Source organism: Sciurus carolinensis, chromosome 8 (assembly GCF_902686445.1).
Source record: "Sciurus carolinensis chromosome 8, mSciCar1.2, whole genome shotgun sequence".
In the NCBI taxonomy this organism is placed as follows: Eukaryota; Metazoa; Chordata; class Mammalia; order Rodentia; family Sciuridae; genus Sciurus; species Sciurus carolinensis.
Window position 1 is genome coordinate 25264588 of NC_062220.1, and position 14002 is coordinate 25278589.

Here is a 14002-nt window from a genome sequence, read left to right on the forward strand (position 1 = left end):
ATATTCATCTCAAAACAAAATTCAGGATGTGGCACGTATTTCTGTGCTGTCGTCTAGAGCGGGGAGCCCTGCTTCTTATATCCAGCCACTTTCCTATCAAAATATGGATACCTTTCTCCACATGACCTCCAGGGTTTGGAATGGAAAAGACTTCTTTTCTTTTGTTCCACCTTTCGGATTCCACACAGAAAGAAGCCCTTAGTATACAGTCATCCTGCTGAATTCTCCAGGAAGAAAAAAAAAATCAAGGAAGATGGGTCTTTAGCTGCAATTTGCTTAATTATCAAGAAATTATTTTGCCAGATGAAAGCTGATGTTTAATTTGAAACAGGTGCTTAAGATGTAGTATTTGTGAATTCTTTGCCTTTTGTTCCAAAAAGAAGACGAAATAAATGGCCAGTATAGATGACTTCAGGATTTTTAAAAAATGTCTTCCAGTCTTGTCACTATTGTAATAAGCACACTTGAGATGCAGCAGTAACTTCCAAATATTTGTTATAATTTGAAAGGAAGAGATGTTAAAAAGTTACATATATCTCCAATTTTTTTTTATACTAGGGATTGACCCCAGGGATGCTTAACCACTGAGCCATGTCCCCAGCCCCCACTTTAAAAATATATATATTTTATTTAAATACGGGTTTCACTAAGTTGCTTAGGGCCTTGCTAAGTTGCTGAGGCTGCTTTGAATTCAGGTTCCTCTTGCCTCAGCCTCCAGAGCTGCTGGAATTACTGGCATATGCCACTGAGCCCGGCTCTAGATTCTCGTTCGTCTTGTGATATAGATTTACTGGACAGAAAAAAAGTTCCACTTTTGCAGTTAACCCTTTGACATGATAAAGAAGCATAAAGACAAGATATCAAGATTGATTTCATATCTGAATAAACTTTCAGAGCTTATGTACAAATACACATTTTTACCCATGTATATCCACATCTTTAATAAGAGGAGGGGTTTTAATTCTGGAGAAAGAAACTGTTGTTGACTTTTTCAAAGGTTTTGGGACATTTGCTATTTTTAAATGTTTTCATTCTCCTATGGAGGAACCAGATTATGCAGCAGCTAACCTGGTGAATGCAAGCTTACATTTAGTGGAAAGAATGGTAAAAGCAAACAACACAGTTTGAGTCCAGTGATGGAACCCTATTCACTTCCCTAGGATGACAGGCTGCTTAGTCCAGTTTTATTCACCCTGTTTTGTGGGGTCAGATAGCACATAAGCCTTAGTTTTCCATGTGACCACGGTTGGAAGAAAAGTAGCATGAGTGGTTTTTTTAGTTAAGATGTGATGGACCCTAAAGTATCATCTGCCTTCAACTTTGGACATAAAGGAGTGGAAGGAAAAAGAATGAGAAGTTTCTCTTAAGAAAAAGAATTAAAAATGTCCTATGTAGCATCATCTGCCTTTTTTGGAATTTTACATTACATATTTCAATTTTTTATAAAATCATCAGTAACTCTCTTTCTTCTACCCAGATGGGTACTTGGGTTTGTTTCTCTAGATGATAGGCATAATGTTAAGCTGAAAAGGCTGGGACTCAGGTAAATTTCCCCAGTTGGAACTGAACTTTCTCATCAGCAAATGGGTCTTTCTCAGAAGCAATGTTCCCAATCCTGTGGTTGGGTCATTGTAGGTTTAGAAGAAATTCAGGATCTGAAAAAAACCTCAAATAAGAAAAAAGTTTCAATAAGAAAAAAAAAGTTGATACGTTGCTTTTTGTGGTTGAAACTTACCCACTAGGATAAAGCTTACTAATTTAGAGATATGGGTTGATATATTTGGCCACTGAGACATCCCAAAGTTGACAAGAAAGATGACCTTTGCTCTTTTCCTTACAGGTGTGCAATGTCCACTCCTATGAAGTTCCTCAAGCTTTAGTGGAAGAAGGCTTCAGCACATCATCTAGAAAGCTAAGTGAGGAAGTGAGTTTGTGAATCTAAACAAGATGCTAAGTAATTGTATGAATAGTACTTTAAGATGTCTACTGAGGCTTTAAGATGTCTAGCCAGGCATGGTGGCACATGCCTGTAATCCCAGGGACTTGGGAGGCTGAGGCAGGAGGATCGCAAGATTGAGGCCAGCCTTAAGAATATAGCAAGTGAGGACTTTTCTTTAATGAAAAAAAATTTAAAAAGGGCTGAAGATAAGATTCAGGGGTGAAACACCCCTGGGTTTACCTCCCCAGTACCAAAACAAAAACAAAAATAAAAATGAACAAACAACAATAACAAAAAACATCTACCCCTTCCTCCTGGCTCTCCTGAACCTCCAATACTAAAACACTGAGTCTTTTAAAAACCATATGACAGATGCTTATTTGTGAATCCCAGCAGCCATTCTTTCCATCTCTTTAGTATAGAATAAGTGACATTTAGTTGGGCACAAGGTCTTCTGGAATAAAAAAAGTACATTGCCTGCCTCGCTTCCCTTGCTGCTAGATAAAGTCACATGACTATTCTGGCAAAAGAAATGTAAGCTCAAGTATTCAGTGCAATTTCTGTGTGGAATCACTGCAGAAAGCAGGAGTGCTTTCTTTTCACTCCTTGTTTTTCCCTCTGACCAGAATAAGACGTGATGGCTGGTGCGGTGGCGCATGCCTAGTGGCTTAGGAGGCTGAGGCAAGAGGATCTAGCCTCAACAGCTTAGCGAGGCCCTAAGTAACTCAATGAGACCTTGTCTCTAAATAAAATACAAAACAGAGCAGGGGTTGTGGCTCAGTGGTTAAGCACCCCTAGGTTCACGCCTCAGTACCAAAAAATAAAAAGAATAAAACCTGATGTCTGGAGCCCGAGCATCCCTATTGGGTATGAAGTGACATGCTAAGAACAGTAGAATTGCAAGATAAAAGGGCTTTGGTTCTTTGATGATCATCAAACCACTGTAACATTCCTGAATTGTGTATTTCTAGGCTGTGTGTGTGTGTGTGTGTGTGTGTGTGTGTAAGAGAGGGATGGGGGTCTCACTCTGTTGCCCAGCTGGTCTCAAATTTCTGCTGTTTACAAAATTATAGTACTAATTACCAATAATTATAAGCAACAAGGAAAATAGGGTTGATTTACAGAAAATTAGAACCATAGAATGACAAACTTATAACTTCTGGGGAAAATTATATAAATATATATTCCAATAATTTGAGAAAACATTGCTCTTGTCCTCCTTGTGTATTCAGTAATATTGATGTCATCATAATCACCATTTTTTGCATATTTGGTGATGAGAATTTTGGTGACCATCTCAACTATATTGACTGTCCTTTGGTTTAAGGCTAAAACTACTTTAAAAAATATTTTTATTATTTGTTGATGAATGTTTATTTAATTGATTTATTTATATGTGGTGCTGAGGAGCGAACCCAGGGCCTCACAAACACCAGGCAAGTGCTCTACACTGAGCCACAACCCCAGCCCAATAAAGCCAAGTGCAAGTTGTTGTATAACTTGCACAGGGGTAACCAGGATATCTGGTTGTCATCTGGGTTTCACGGAATTAAAGCTTATGCAATTAGGTCCAGGCATGGTGGCATACACCTGTAATCCCAGCGGCTCAGGAGGCTGAGGCAAGAGGAACACAAGTTTGAGACCAGCCTGGGAAACTTAGCAAGACCCTGTCTCAAAATGACAAAAGAAAAAAAGACTCAATGGCAGAGTACCCCAGGTTCAATCCCCAGTATCACCAAAAAAAAAAAAAAAAATCTATATATACAGTCTTGGAGACCCTCAAAGATAAGAAGACTGTGTAGAGGGGAAATAGCAAATCATCATTTAATGGACATAGCATTTCAGTTTGGAAAAACGAAAAAGTCTGGCAGTGGATGGTGGTGATTTGCACAATAGTATGGAAGAACTTATGCCTCTGCACTATCCACTGAAAAAAGTAGTTAAAATGGTACATTTTATGTTATGTGTTTTAAAATTACAAATAGATGCCTGAACTTAAAAAATAAATTTAAAACCCCACAAAAGTAAGATACAAAATTGCATCAGATGAGGGACATAGTAGTCCATTGGTAGAGCACCCTGGGTTCAACCCCCAGCACAGCAAATATATCTGTGTGTGTGTGTGTGTGTGTGTGTGTGTGTGTGTTTTAAAAACTTTAAAAAAAAAATTAGAAGTCTTCCTACGGCCTTGGAAGGCTCGTGTGTATAAGGGATCCTGAAGCTTAAGCTTATTCTCTTTGTGTAAATCCCATTTAAATCAACATCACTATTTAAAACACCTTTTTATTATGCAAGTAGTAATACACTCTGTAGAACATTAGAAAATTCAGACATGTTGCCTAAAAAAACAGGATATTCCTATTTCTTGGAGAACACCATTGTAATCACTGTGAGTATGGATGTACGTGTGAGTAAAACCAAAATAAGATCATACTTAAAATACTACTTTATAACCTTTTAATCATCTGTTTCATTTAGTCAATACTCTCTGCCTTTGTGTTTCAGAGTATTTTCTTCTTACCTAATTTCCATGCCATATTACAATTTCTCCAGTTAACTAAAATTACTGCTAGAGCTGACTTATCTAAATCCAGGACTACACATTTTCCGTTACTTTCTTTTAATCTAGTGTAGTCTCTGTCTTAGGACACGTACTTGTGAAAGAAGTTGAGTGAGTTTTCCTACATACACAATGTCTCACCTTTCTGGATTGTCAGGTTGTTTCTTTGTGATGATACTTAGCTTGGTTCTCTAGCCACTAATTTCCCATGAACTAGAACTTATATCTAAAGGGTTTCTGGATTCAAGGTAAACATTTTTAAAAAAAAATTTTTTTAAGTCCCTATTTCTTATTAAAGATCTACCATGAGATCTATGTAAGATACTACTGTCTTCTCCCACACAATGTCACAAAGAAAATACATAGAATTACTCCTTATCAGAAGAGAAATGATTCAGGAAACAAGAGGAAATACGTGATAATAATCTTCTCTATACTTTTAAGGACCTGATGAAATGAGAAATTAGAAGTACTAAAAATAAAATGAAAGGGAGGCTGAAAAAGATAAGGAAAAAAAAAAAAAAAAACAGAAGAAAAACTCCCCTAAATTCTGCAAGTCACATCAGAAGCCACAAGTAGCAGAACTGACATGACAGAAATGTGAATTAGTGACACGGGTGACCAGTTGGAAGATATCCCATAGAACAAAACAGAGAAGGGAAAAGAGAGACAGTAACTGGAAAGAAATAATAGCTAGGAGAGACATTTATGTTGATCCAACATATAGAAAGAATCCCTGATGAAGAGGAAACTAATAGCATTGAAACAATTAGTCAAGAACATAACAGCAAAAGAGTTATTTCCAAAACAAACAAAAAAAGACTTAAATTGGCAAAAGGACAGGATGTACTATATTCCAAGTAAACTGAGTAAAGACACGATTGAGACAAAAATGGCATTTATGAAGTTCATAAATCTTGGCGTTAAAAAAAAATCCTACTGTAGATGTCCAGGTAGAAGAAGCAGACAATCTATCCAGCAGAGTAAACTGAGACTGGCCTCAGACTTTTCAGCAATTTTAGACAGTAAAGGACAATGGAACAATGTAGAAAGAATGTTGAGAGGAAAAGGATGTGACTCCATGATTCTATAAATGGCTTAAAATTCATTCAAGTGTAAAGGTAATCTTAAAGCAAAAGGAATCTTAAAGCACTAAAAATATTAAAATAAGTAAAACCACAAACTGACTCTTTGAAAAATAAATAGCTGAATCGCTAGCTAGTAGTTTAATTTTAAAGCATGGGCATATAATAAAAATTTTGAATTTAAAAAATTGTTCAAGGCCAGGTGCAGTGGCGCATGCCTATAATCCCAGTGACTTGAGAGGCTGAGGCAGGAGGATCGTGAGTTCAAAGCCAGTCTCAGCAACAGCGAGGCCCTAAGCAACTCAGTGAGGCCCTATCTCTAAATAAAATACAAAATAGGGCTCAGTGATCGAGTGCCCCTGAGTTCAATCCCTGGTACCTACCCCCACCCCCACCCCCTAAAAAAGAAAGTACATATAAAGAGGAAGTACAGGTTTCTGGGTAAGGGTAGTAGCATAAAGTTATATTACTTAGGATATAATCAAAGGCCCCCAAATGTAGTGATTAAACAAAATAGAACTTGTATTTTTCTCTTACACAGAAGTTCAGAAGCGGGCAGTCCAGAGCTGGTACACTATCTCTGCCATTCTTAACACGTGGCCTTCATCTCTGAAACCCAAGGTGGCTGCTCCAGCTCCTGCCATAGTGTTTCCATCCTGGTCAGTGAGAAAAGGGAAAGGAAAGGGGAGCTCACACATATTCCTTTTAAAGGCATGACCTAGAAATGACATAATCACTTCTGCTCACACCCCATTGGTTGGAACTCAGACACATGACCACACCCAGGTACAAGGGAAGCTGGGAAATGTAGCTTTTAGCTGGGTGGCCATCAGCCTACCTAGGAATGGGGATTTTATTATTTATTCTTTAAAGATGAAGGATATCTGTGGACAATTAGCAGCCTCTGTGAAGAAGCCATGTCACAGAACTACTCCCTCTGATATACACATTAAGTTCATAATGGGTTTTTTGGTGTTTTTTGTTTGTTTGTTTGTTTGTTTTGTACCTGAGATTGAACCCAGGGATGCTTAGTCACTAAACCACACCCCCAGCCCTTTTAAAAATATTTTATTGAGAGACAGGGTTTTTCTGAGTTGCTTAGGGCCTCACTAAGTTGCTGAGGCTGGCTTTGAACTTGAGATCCTCCTGCCTCAGCCTCCGGGGCTGCTGAGATTACAGGTATGCGCCACCGTGCCCAGTCATAATGTTTTTTAATAGCAAGAGATGAACTAGTGACAGCCTAACAAGAAAGGAGGTTAAGGTGGGTGGCTAACACATACAGAGAACATAAAATCTGGGCATGGTCTCATAATAGAGAAAGAAGTCTAGTTCATATAATTGTGTGTGTTCTCACAAATTACCTTCCCCACTCCCACACAAAATGGAGAGTCTGAGGAAGTGAGTGATGAGCTCAGGGAAAACAATTCAAGACAAATCTTCAAGTGTAGAAGCCCCTATGATCATAGCCGCTCTCAGCAGAGGCAAGAATGCTCTGCTGGGCTCATCGGTTTTCAGACTTTCAGGTTCAATTGATGGAGTGGGATACAGCCCTTGATAATGGGGTCCGTCCTCAACCAGAGAAGATGGTGTTTAAAAGGTTTTCAGGCGGGCAGTCCTGAGCTGGTACAGTGTCTCTGTCATTCTCAACACATGGCCTTCATCACTGAGCTCCAGCTCCTGCCATCATTTTTGGAGAAGGTATTGTAAACATGGGCAGTTTGGGAGGGCTAGAAATAACTGGAGTTAGGCATTGGGCTAAAATTGGAGAAATCAATATGAATCCCGTTTTAAAAATACATACATGGGGAGAATCAATAGTTAAAGGGGCTAGTTCAGTGGTAGACTGTGTGCTTAGCACGCGCAAGGCCCTGGGTTCAATCCCCAGTGTCAGAAAAAAGTAAATAGTTATAGATGCTGTTAGTTAGATGTAAAGGGGGCAGTTTTGGTTCGTCGATAACTCCCAGAAAAGACGCTCCACAGATACAGGTCTCACACGAGGAACTTTTATTCCAAGCGGACAAAACGTGTCCGCTCGGGGGAAAGGGGAAAGGGCAAGAGAGAAGAAGATGGCGCAGGGTTCCTTGTATTGGAATTTCGGGGGCTGGGAGGAACGAATCACGGAGGAGAATTATTACAGACTGACTGATGGACCAATGACATATTGGAACGTAATGTAGGGGGGCAGAAAGGTTATGGCGATGTAAGCCGGAAATTCCTGTAACGGGAAAGGCGGGCTTAATGGCAGATTGACAGGTGGGTTGGGAGGCTGAGTTAGCTCTGGAGAAAGGTTGCTTTATACCTAACAGATGCTTGAGTATGTGTGTCTATGAATGTGTGTGTGTGTGTGTGTGTGTGTGTGTGTGTGTGTGTAACTCTGTCCATCAAAGGACCTGGAAGAAGTGACACCATAGTAGCAAAGATCACACTAAGTGCCCCAGATTGGTTTTCTAAATACCATCTTTCCCTATAAGGAAATATTTTTTTTTCCTTGGAGAAATGACTGTGTCCTTTTTGGACAGGAAAAGTATAAGATAAGACTGGAACATCTTGTTAGTTAGAAAGGAAGGAAATACTCAGAGGATAGGGACAAGTCAGAAAGAGCTCAGAAGCTTGCATGGAGGGCTTGCTACTGGCCAGATCTGAGACAGTTTGAGTAGCAAAGCAAATAATGATAGTAGTGAATTATAAACCTTTGAATTGAATAAAATTGGAACACATGAATCATACTAATAGATAGATGATTGATAGGTAATAGATGGACAGATAGATAAAAAGACAAAACTTTTCCTTCCAGTAGAATGCTGACTACTAATTGTAGAAGGGATAATAGAAATAGAATTTGGCACCATCTGTATTGTGGTTGATCCGGGCAGGAGTTTTCACTTGAGGCTAAAGCTGGTGACTAGAAGAGATTTCATGAGGAACCAAGTATGGACGTAATGCTGGACTATCATCCCAGAAAATCCAACTGAACATCCTACTGGAAGGGAGAAATAGTGATGTTACAGAGCAAAAATCTGGCAGACAATAAAATCATGCCCCCTCACGTCCAGCTTAGAATAGCACAGCACCATTCCCCAGGGATTCCTGCCAAGAGAACATGACCCAAGACTGATTGTGAGGAAAGTCCCAAAGACCCAGGGGAAATGCAAAATCTGTACTATCTACAACTGTTGAGAACTGGAAAGACAAGGAAAGGCCAAGAAATTTCCAGATTGGGGGTGGGGAAAGGTTACCAAAAAGACTTGAAAACTAAATTCCATGCATGTTAAATGTTTGTAGCAGCTTTATCACTCTAACTGGAAACAATGGGCAGGTTGACTGGATAAACAAACCCCTTCAGCCACACAATGGAATCCCTTTAGACAACAAAAAGAGTCAGCTATTATTGATTCATGCAACCACAAGGCTAAGCACAAGAAAACAGAATGCTACATACTGTCTGATATGTTTTAAAACTCTTTCTCTGACAGGGAAAGTTTGCTCTCATTATAAATATTTTCTCATTTGTGCAATGTAGTTTCAGAATTGCTAACCCATATCCCGTGAGAAACAAATTTGCTAACTTGAGTGCTATGTTTCTAGACGGTTCTTCTGGTCTTCAATTAGCAACTGTTTCCCCAAGTTACTCCCCTGGATTCCTTCTTCTGCACTCCCTTCCGGTTAGCTGTGCCATTCATTTGTCATAGTCTGCATTCTACCCTGGGTCCCCCTGACATTCTGACTGATTTTTCCCCCTTTGCATATGGTGAAACTCACTTTAGTGATATATGTTCTATGGGTTTTCACAAATGCACAGGTATGAATCCACCAAGCTGGGGCCACCCCAAGAATTGCCTTTTGCTCCTTTGTAGTCAAACCTTCCTCCAGCCTCCACTTAGTGCCACTGAACTTTTTTATCTGGCAGGGAATGTGCCAGGGATTGAACCCAGGGATGCTTAACCACTGAGCCACATCTCCGGCCCTTTTTTTTATTTTTAGAGACAGGGTCTCACTGATTTGCTTAGGGCCTCCCTAAGTTGCTGAGGCTGGCTTTGAATTTGTGATCCTCCTGCCTTAGGCTCCGAAGTCACTGGGATGATAGGCATGTGCCACCATGCCTGGCTCCACTGAACTCTTCACTATCCTACTAAGCACTGCTATGACAGCATTTTTGATATACTGTACTTTTATTTTCATTTAGTGTAGTTTAAGTTATTTAAAAATTTCCCTTGAGTCCTCTTTGACCCATAGGTTATTTAAGAAATGTGTTGTTTGATTTCCAAATACTTGGGAATTTCCTAGAAATCTTTCTGTTACTGATTTCGAATTTATTCTGTTGTGGTCTGATTACATGCTTATGATTCCTTTTAAAATTGTTGAGGTTTGTTTTAGACCCAAAGAGTAATCTATCTTAATTAACAGATGTTCTGTGTGTACTTGAAAAGAAAGTGCCTTATAATGTTATTGGTTGGAGTGTCCTGTAAATGTTAGTTTGGCCTAGTTGGTGGACAGCATTGTTCAGGATTTTTTTTTTTCTTTTTTTTTTTTTTTTTTTTTGGTACTGGGGATTGATCCCAGGGGTGCTTAACCAGTGAATCACATTCCTAGCCCTTTTTTCATATTTTTATTTGTAGACAGGATCTTGCTAAGTTGCTTAGGGCCTCACTAAATTGCTGAGGCTGGCTTTGAACTCACCATCTTCCTGCCTCAGCCTCCTGAGCCACTGGAATTACATGTACACCGCACATGGCCAGGATTTTTTATATACTCACTGACTTTCTATTTTTATCAATTCACTGGGAGAAAAATGTTGAAATATTTACCTATAACAGTGAACTTGTCTATATTTCTTCTTTTTCAGCTCTATTAGTTTTTGCCTTATGTATTTTTAAGTTCTTTTGTTACATTCATACACATTTAGAACTGTTTTATCTTTTTGGAGAATTTATCTCTGTTACCACCCCCTTTATTTTTGATAATATTCCTTGTTCTGAAATCTATGTTGACATTAAAATAGTCACTCTAGCTTTCTTTTGGCTAGTGTCTGTGTGATTTCTCCATGTGTTTGTTCTTAACTTCTCCTTGTCTTTTTATTTTAAAGCAGAGTACTTATAGAGAGAAAATAGTTGGTTCTGTTCTTTCAGTTCAGTCTGACAATTTCTAACTTTCAACTGGTGCATTTAGAGGAATTGTCCACATGTAACATGATTATTTCTGCAGGTTGGATCAATGCATACCATGTTGATCCCAAGTACTGTGTGTTCCATTTGTCCTTTCTCTTTTTATTGCTCATTTTTATGATTTCATTTTATCACCACTATTATATTTTGAATGTTTTAGTCAGCTTTTTCACTGCTGTAACTAAAGGACCCAACCAGAGGTTTCCAAGGTCTTAGTCCATAGAAGGCCAGTTTCACTCCTCAGGGGCTCGAGGTGAGGCAGAAAGAACATCATGATGGAAAAGTGTGGGAGAGGGAAGCAGCTCACAGAATGATCAGAAGCAGAGAGAGAGAAACTCCACTTGCCAGATACAAATGTATACCCAAAGCCACGCCCCCAGTGAACCACTTCCTCCAACTACACCCCACCTGCCTCCAGTTATGAGTTAATCCCATTAGGGATTAATTAACTGATTATGTTAAAGCTTTAACCCACTCATTTCTCCTCCAAACCTTCTTGCATTGTCTCACACATGAGCTTTTGGAAGACACTACATCTAAACCATAAGGAGGAATATTTTGCATATTTAGAAATGTATTAGAATGTCAAGAAATTTTAGATTGTCTTAATATTTACAGTTTGCCTCTTAAATTAACCAGACTTTACCTGCAGATAATATACTGCTTCCTGTGCAGTGTGACAACCTTATAAAAGCTCCTCCCAATTTTCCCCTCCTGATTTTTCTGCTATTGCTATCACACATTTTCTTTTTATATATACTATAAACCCACATAGATTGCTACTATTTTTGCTTTAGGCAATCAGTTGTCTTTTAGAAAATTTAAAATCTTAAAAAATAAATTCCATCTTGCCTCCCTTTATTTCATTTCCAGTAGTCTCCATTTCTTGGTGTTGATCTAGGTTTCAGTCTCATACCACATTTCTTCTGCTTAAAGGACTTTCAAAGTTCATCAAAGTGTTTTTTGGAGGGATGGACAGATAGGCAGAGAAATGACTCTATTTCTTTTTGACTCTATTTCTTAATTGGACTCTATGCACATTAGTTTTGTAATACATATTTTTAAATTTTATAAGAAGCAAAACATTAAAATGTTCACTGAATTTAATACATTGGTGCTCAATGAAATATGAGAGGCAGAGATGACTAGGAGGACTTGAACCTGGTTGTCCTGGGGTTTTGTGGTGATAAAGGCAGAAATTAAGTCTTCAGGAGAAGAGCCCACAGGGGAAGATATTGATGATAGAGAATGTCTGCCAAGCCAGCTGACTATAGACATGGCAGGACTGGGCTGGATAATGAGGGAGCTTTGGACCCATCATAGGAGAGGAGTGCAGATGGGGCCCCTCACCTCATGGACAGCCCAGAAGAGAACGGAGATGGGGATCCAACTGGCATGAGTTGGGAAAGGCAGAACCTAGTTGAAGGAGGGCACCTCTGAGGAGGGGCCTGTGCCATGGCAGGGAGGGCACCTGGGTGTAGGTAAGGCTAACGGACACTTGCTGCCCTGAGAGCAGGGGGAGGGTCTGGAGGGAACCTCGCAAAGGGACCCTGAGGGGCAGCCCCAGTGTGAGGTGGGAGTAGGAGGCTGTGGAGATGGTGAAGGAGCTAAGTCTCACCATAGTTTACAGAATAGTGAGGAGGGGGTCAGCGCCCCAGTAAAGTGGTTCAAACTCTGTCTGACCCAAGTTGTCATCTTCTTCTTTTATAGCCCTGGGGAATGAACCGAGGGATGCTCAATATCCCCAGCCCTTTTTTCAATTTTGAAACAAGGTCTCACTAAATTGCACAGACTGGCTTCAAACTTGAAATCCTCCTGGCTCAGCTCCCCAAATAGCTGGGATTAACAGGTGTGCACCACTGCATCCAACCCAAGTCTTTTTATGACAAATATTTTGTTACACCCTTTCACCTTCCTCAAATAAAATTCACAGTGATTATAACCTACCTACACATACTAAGTTTTCCAAAACTAGAAACTGTAGTGTAAAAGGAAAAGGCATAAAACAACATAGATGCCAACATGTAAATAATTAGTTGTGACTCCATTAGAGATCATGAAATATAATCAGGAGCCTATATCCAAAATGCAGGTGGAACAAAATGGACTTGTAAAGGTATATTGAACTGGTTATTCAAAAGCAGTTAGGCTTCACTGCAGATTGATAGTGGGCTTTAAAATCGTCGAGATGGGGTAGCATTATTGTGAAGTTAATAAAATGCCTGGGTTGGCCTGTTCTACTGGGGGCTGGGAGGGGCAGTTGGGAGGGTCAGATCCCATCCACACGGGGACCCAGCTGTATGTGGCGCCACCTAGTGGCAACTTTCATTTTGCTTATGTGACCTTGTGAAAAAGTCAGAATCTGAGGCCAGCAAGGATCTCCAGGAAGAGGTACCAATTCCAGTAGTCTCCTGTTGTTTGGCGCCCATTTCCTTGGCCTGATCTGGGGATGTGGGTGGGAAGAATACTGGATCCATAGAAGAGGAGAGGCCCTCCACCTGCAAGACTGACTGCCCTCCTTCCCTGGTAGGTTTCGCCTTTCTCTCCAAGACCTGCTTGGCGAATCCCAACTAAGATGGGGGTTGGGGATCCAAATTTGCTTATTAGATAGATTAGACTGTACTAAAGACAACTTTGTTATGATTTTCTCAACTGTGAACAAACGTGGTCAAGCGCCAAAGAAAACAAAGTACCATTTTCCTTCAATGTACATGGTGGTTACATTTCTGGAAAAATTCAGTATATATTAAAACTGGGAGTGAGGGTTGGCCGGGGGAATCTCTGGCTTACTCCAGAGTTACCCTCTAGACTCAAGTAGTTGTAAACAAGTTTTACACCTACCTGAATGCTCCCAGGGGCTTAAGAAAATCACGCAGGGTGCTGGTCAACTTGTTCTCTGCAGGACTTCTAGCACCATGGTCTTGGCCTACTCGAGGTTTTAGTGGCCTGCAACCATGGTGACTCCCCAAACACTCCTCACCAATTAAAAAATTCCAATCACCTCCAATGGCAGAGTTATGCCCCACTAAAACTCATTGACTTAGGATCAGACTTGGAAAACATTAATAACCTGGTCAAACATCTCAGTCTACTGACAGAAATGTGAGTTGAGAGAGAGACTAGACAAAGTTGATACAGATGCATCTGAAGTAGCCAAGGGGACTCAGGGGACTGTAGGACAAATAGAACAACAAGAGAGGGAGAGAAGCAGTTTCAAAACACAAAGGGAAAAAGGGATGTGTAGAAATTCCCCACA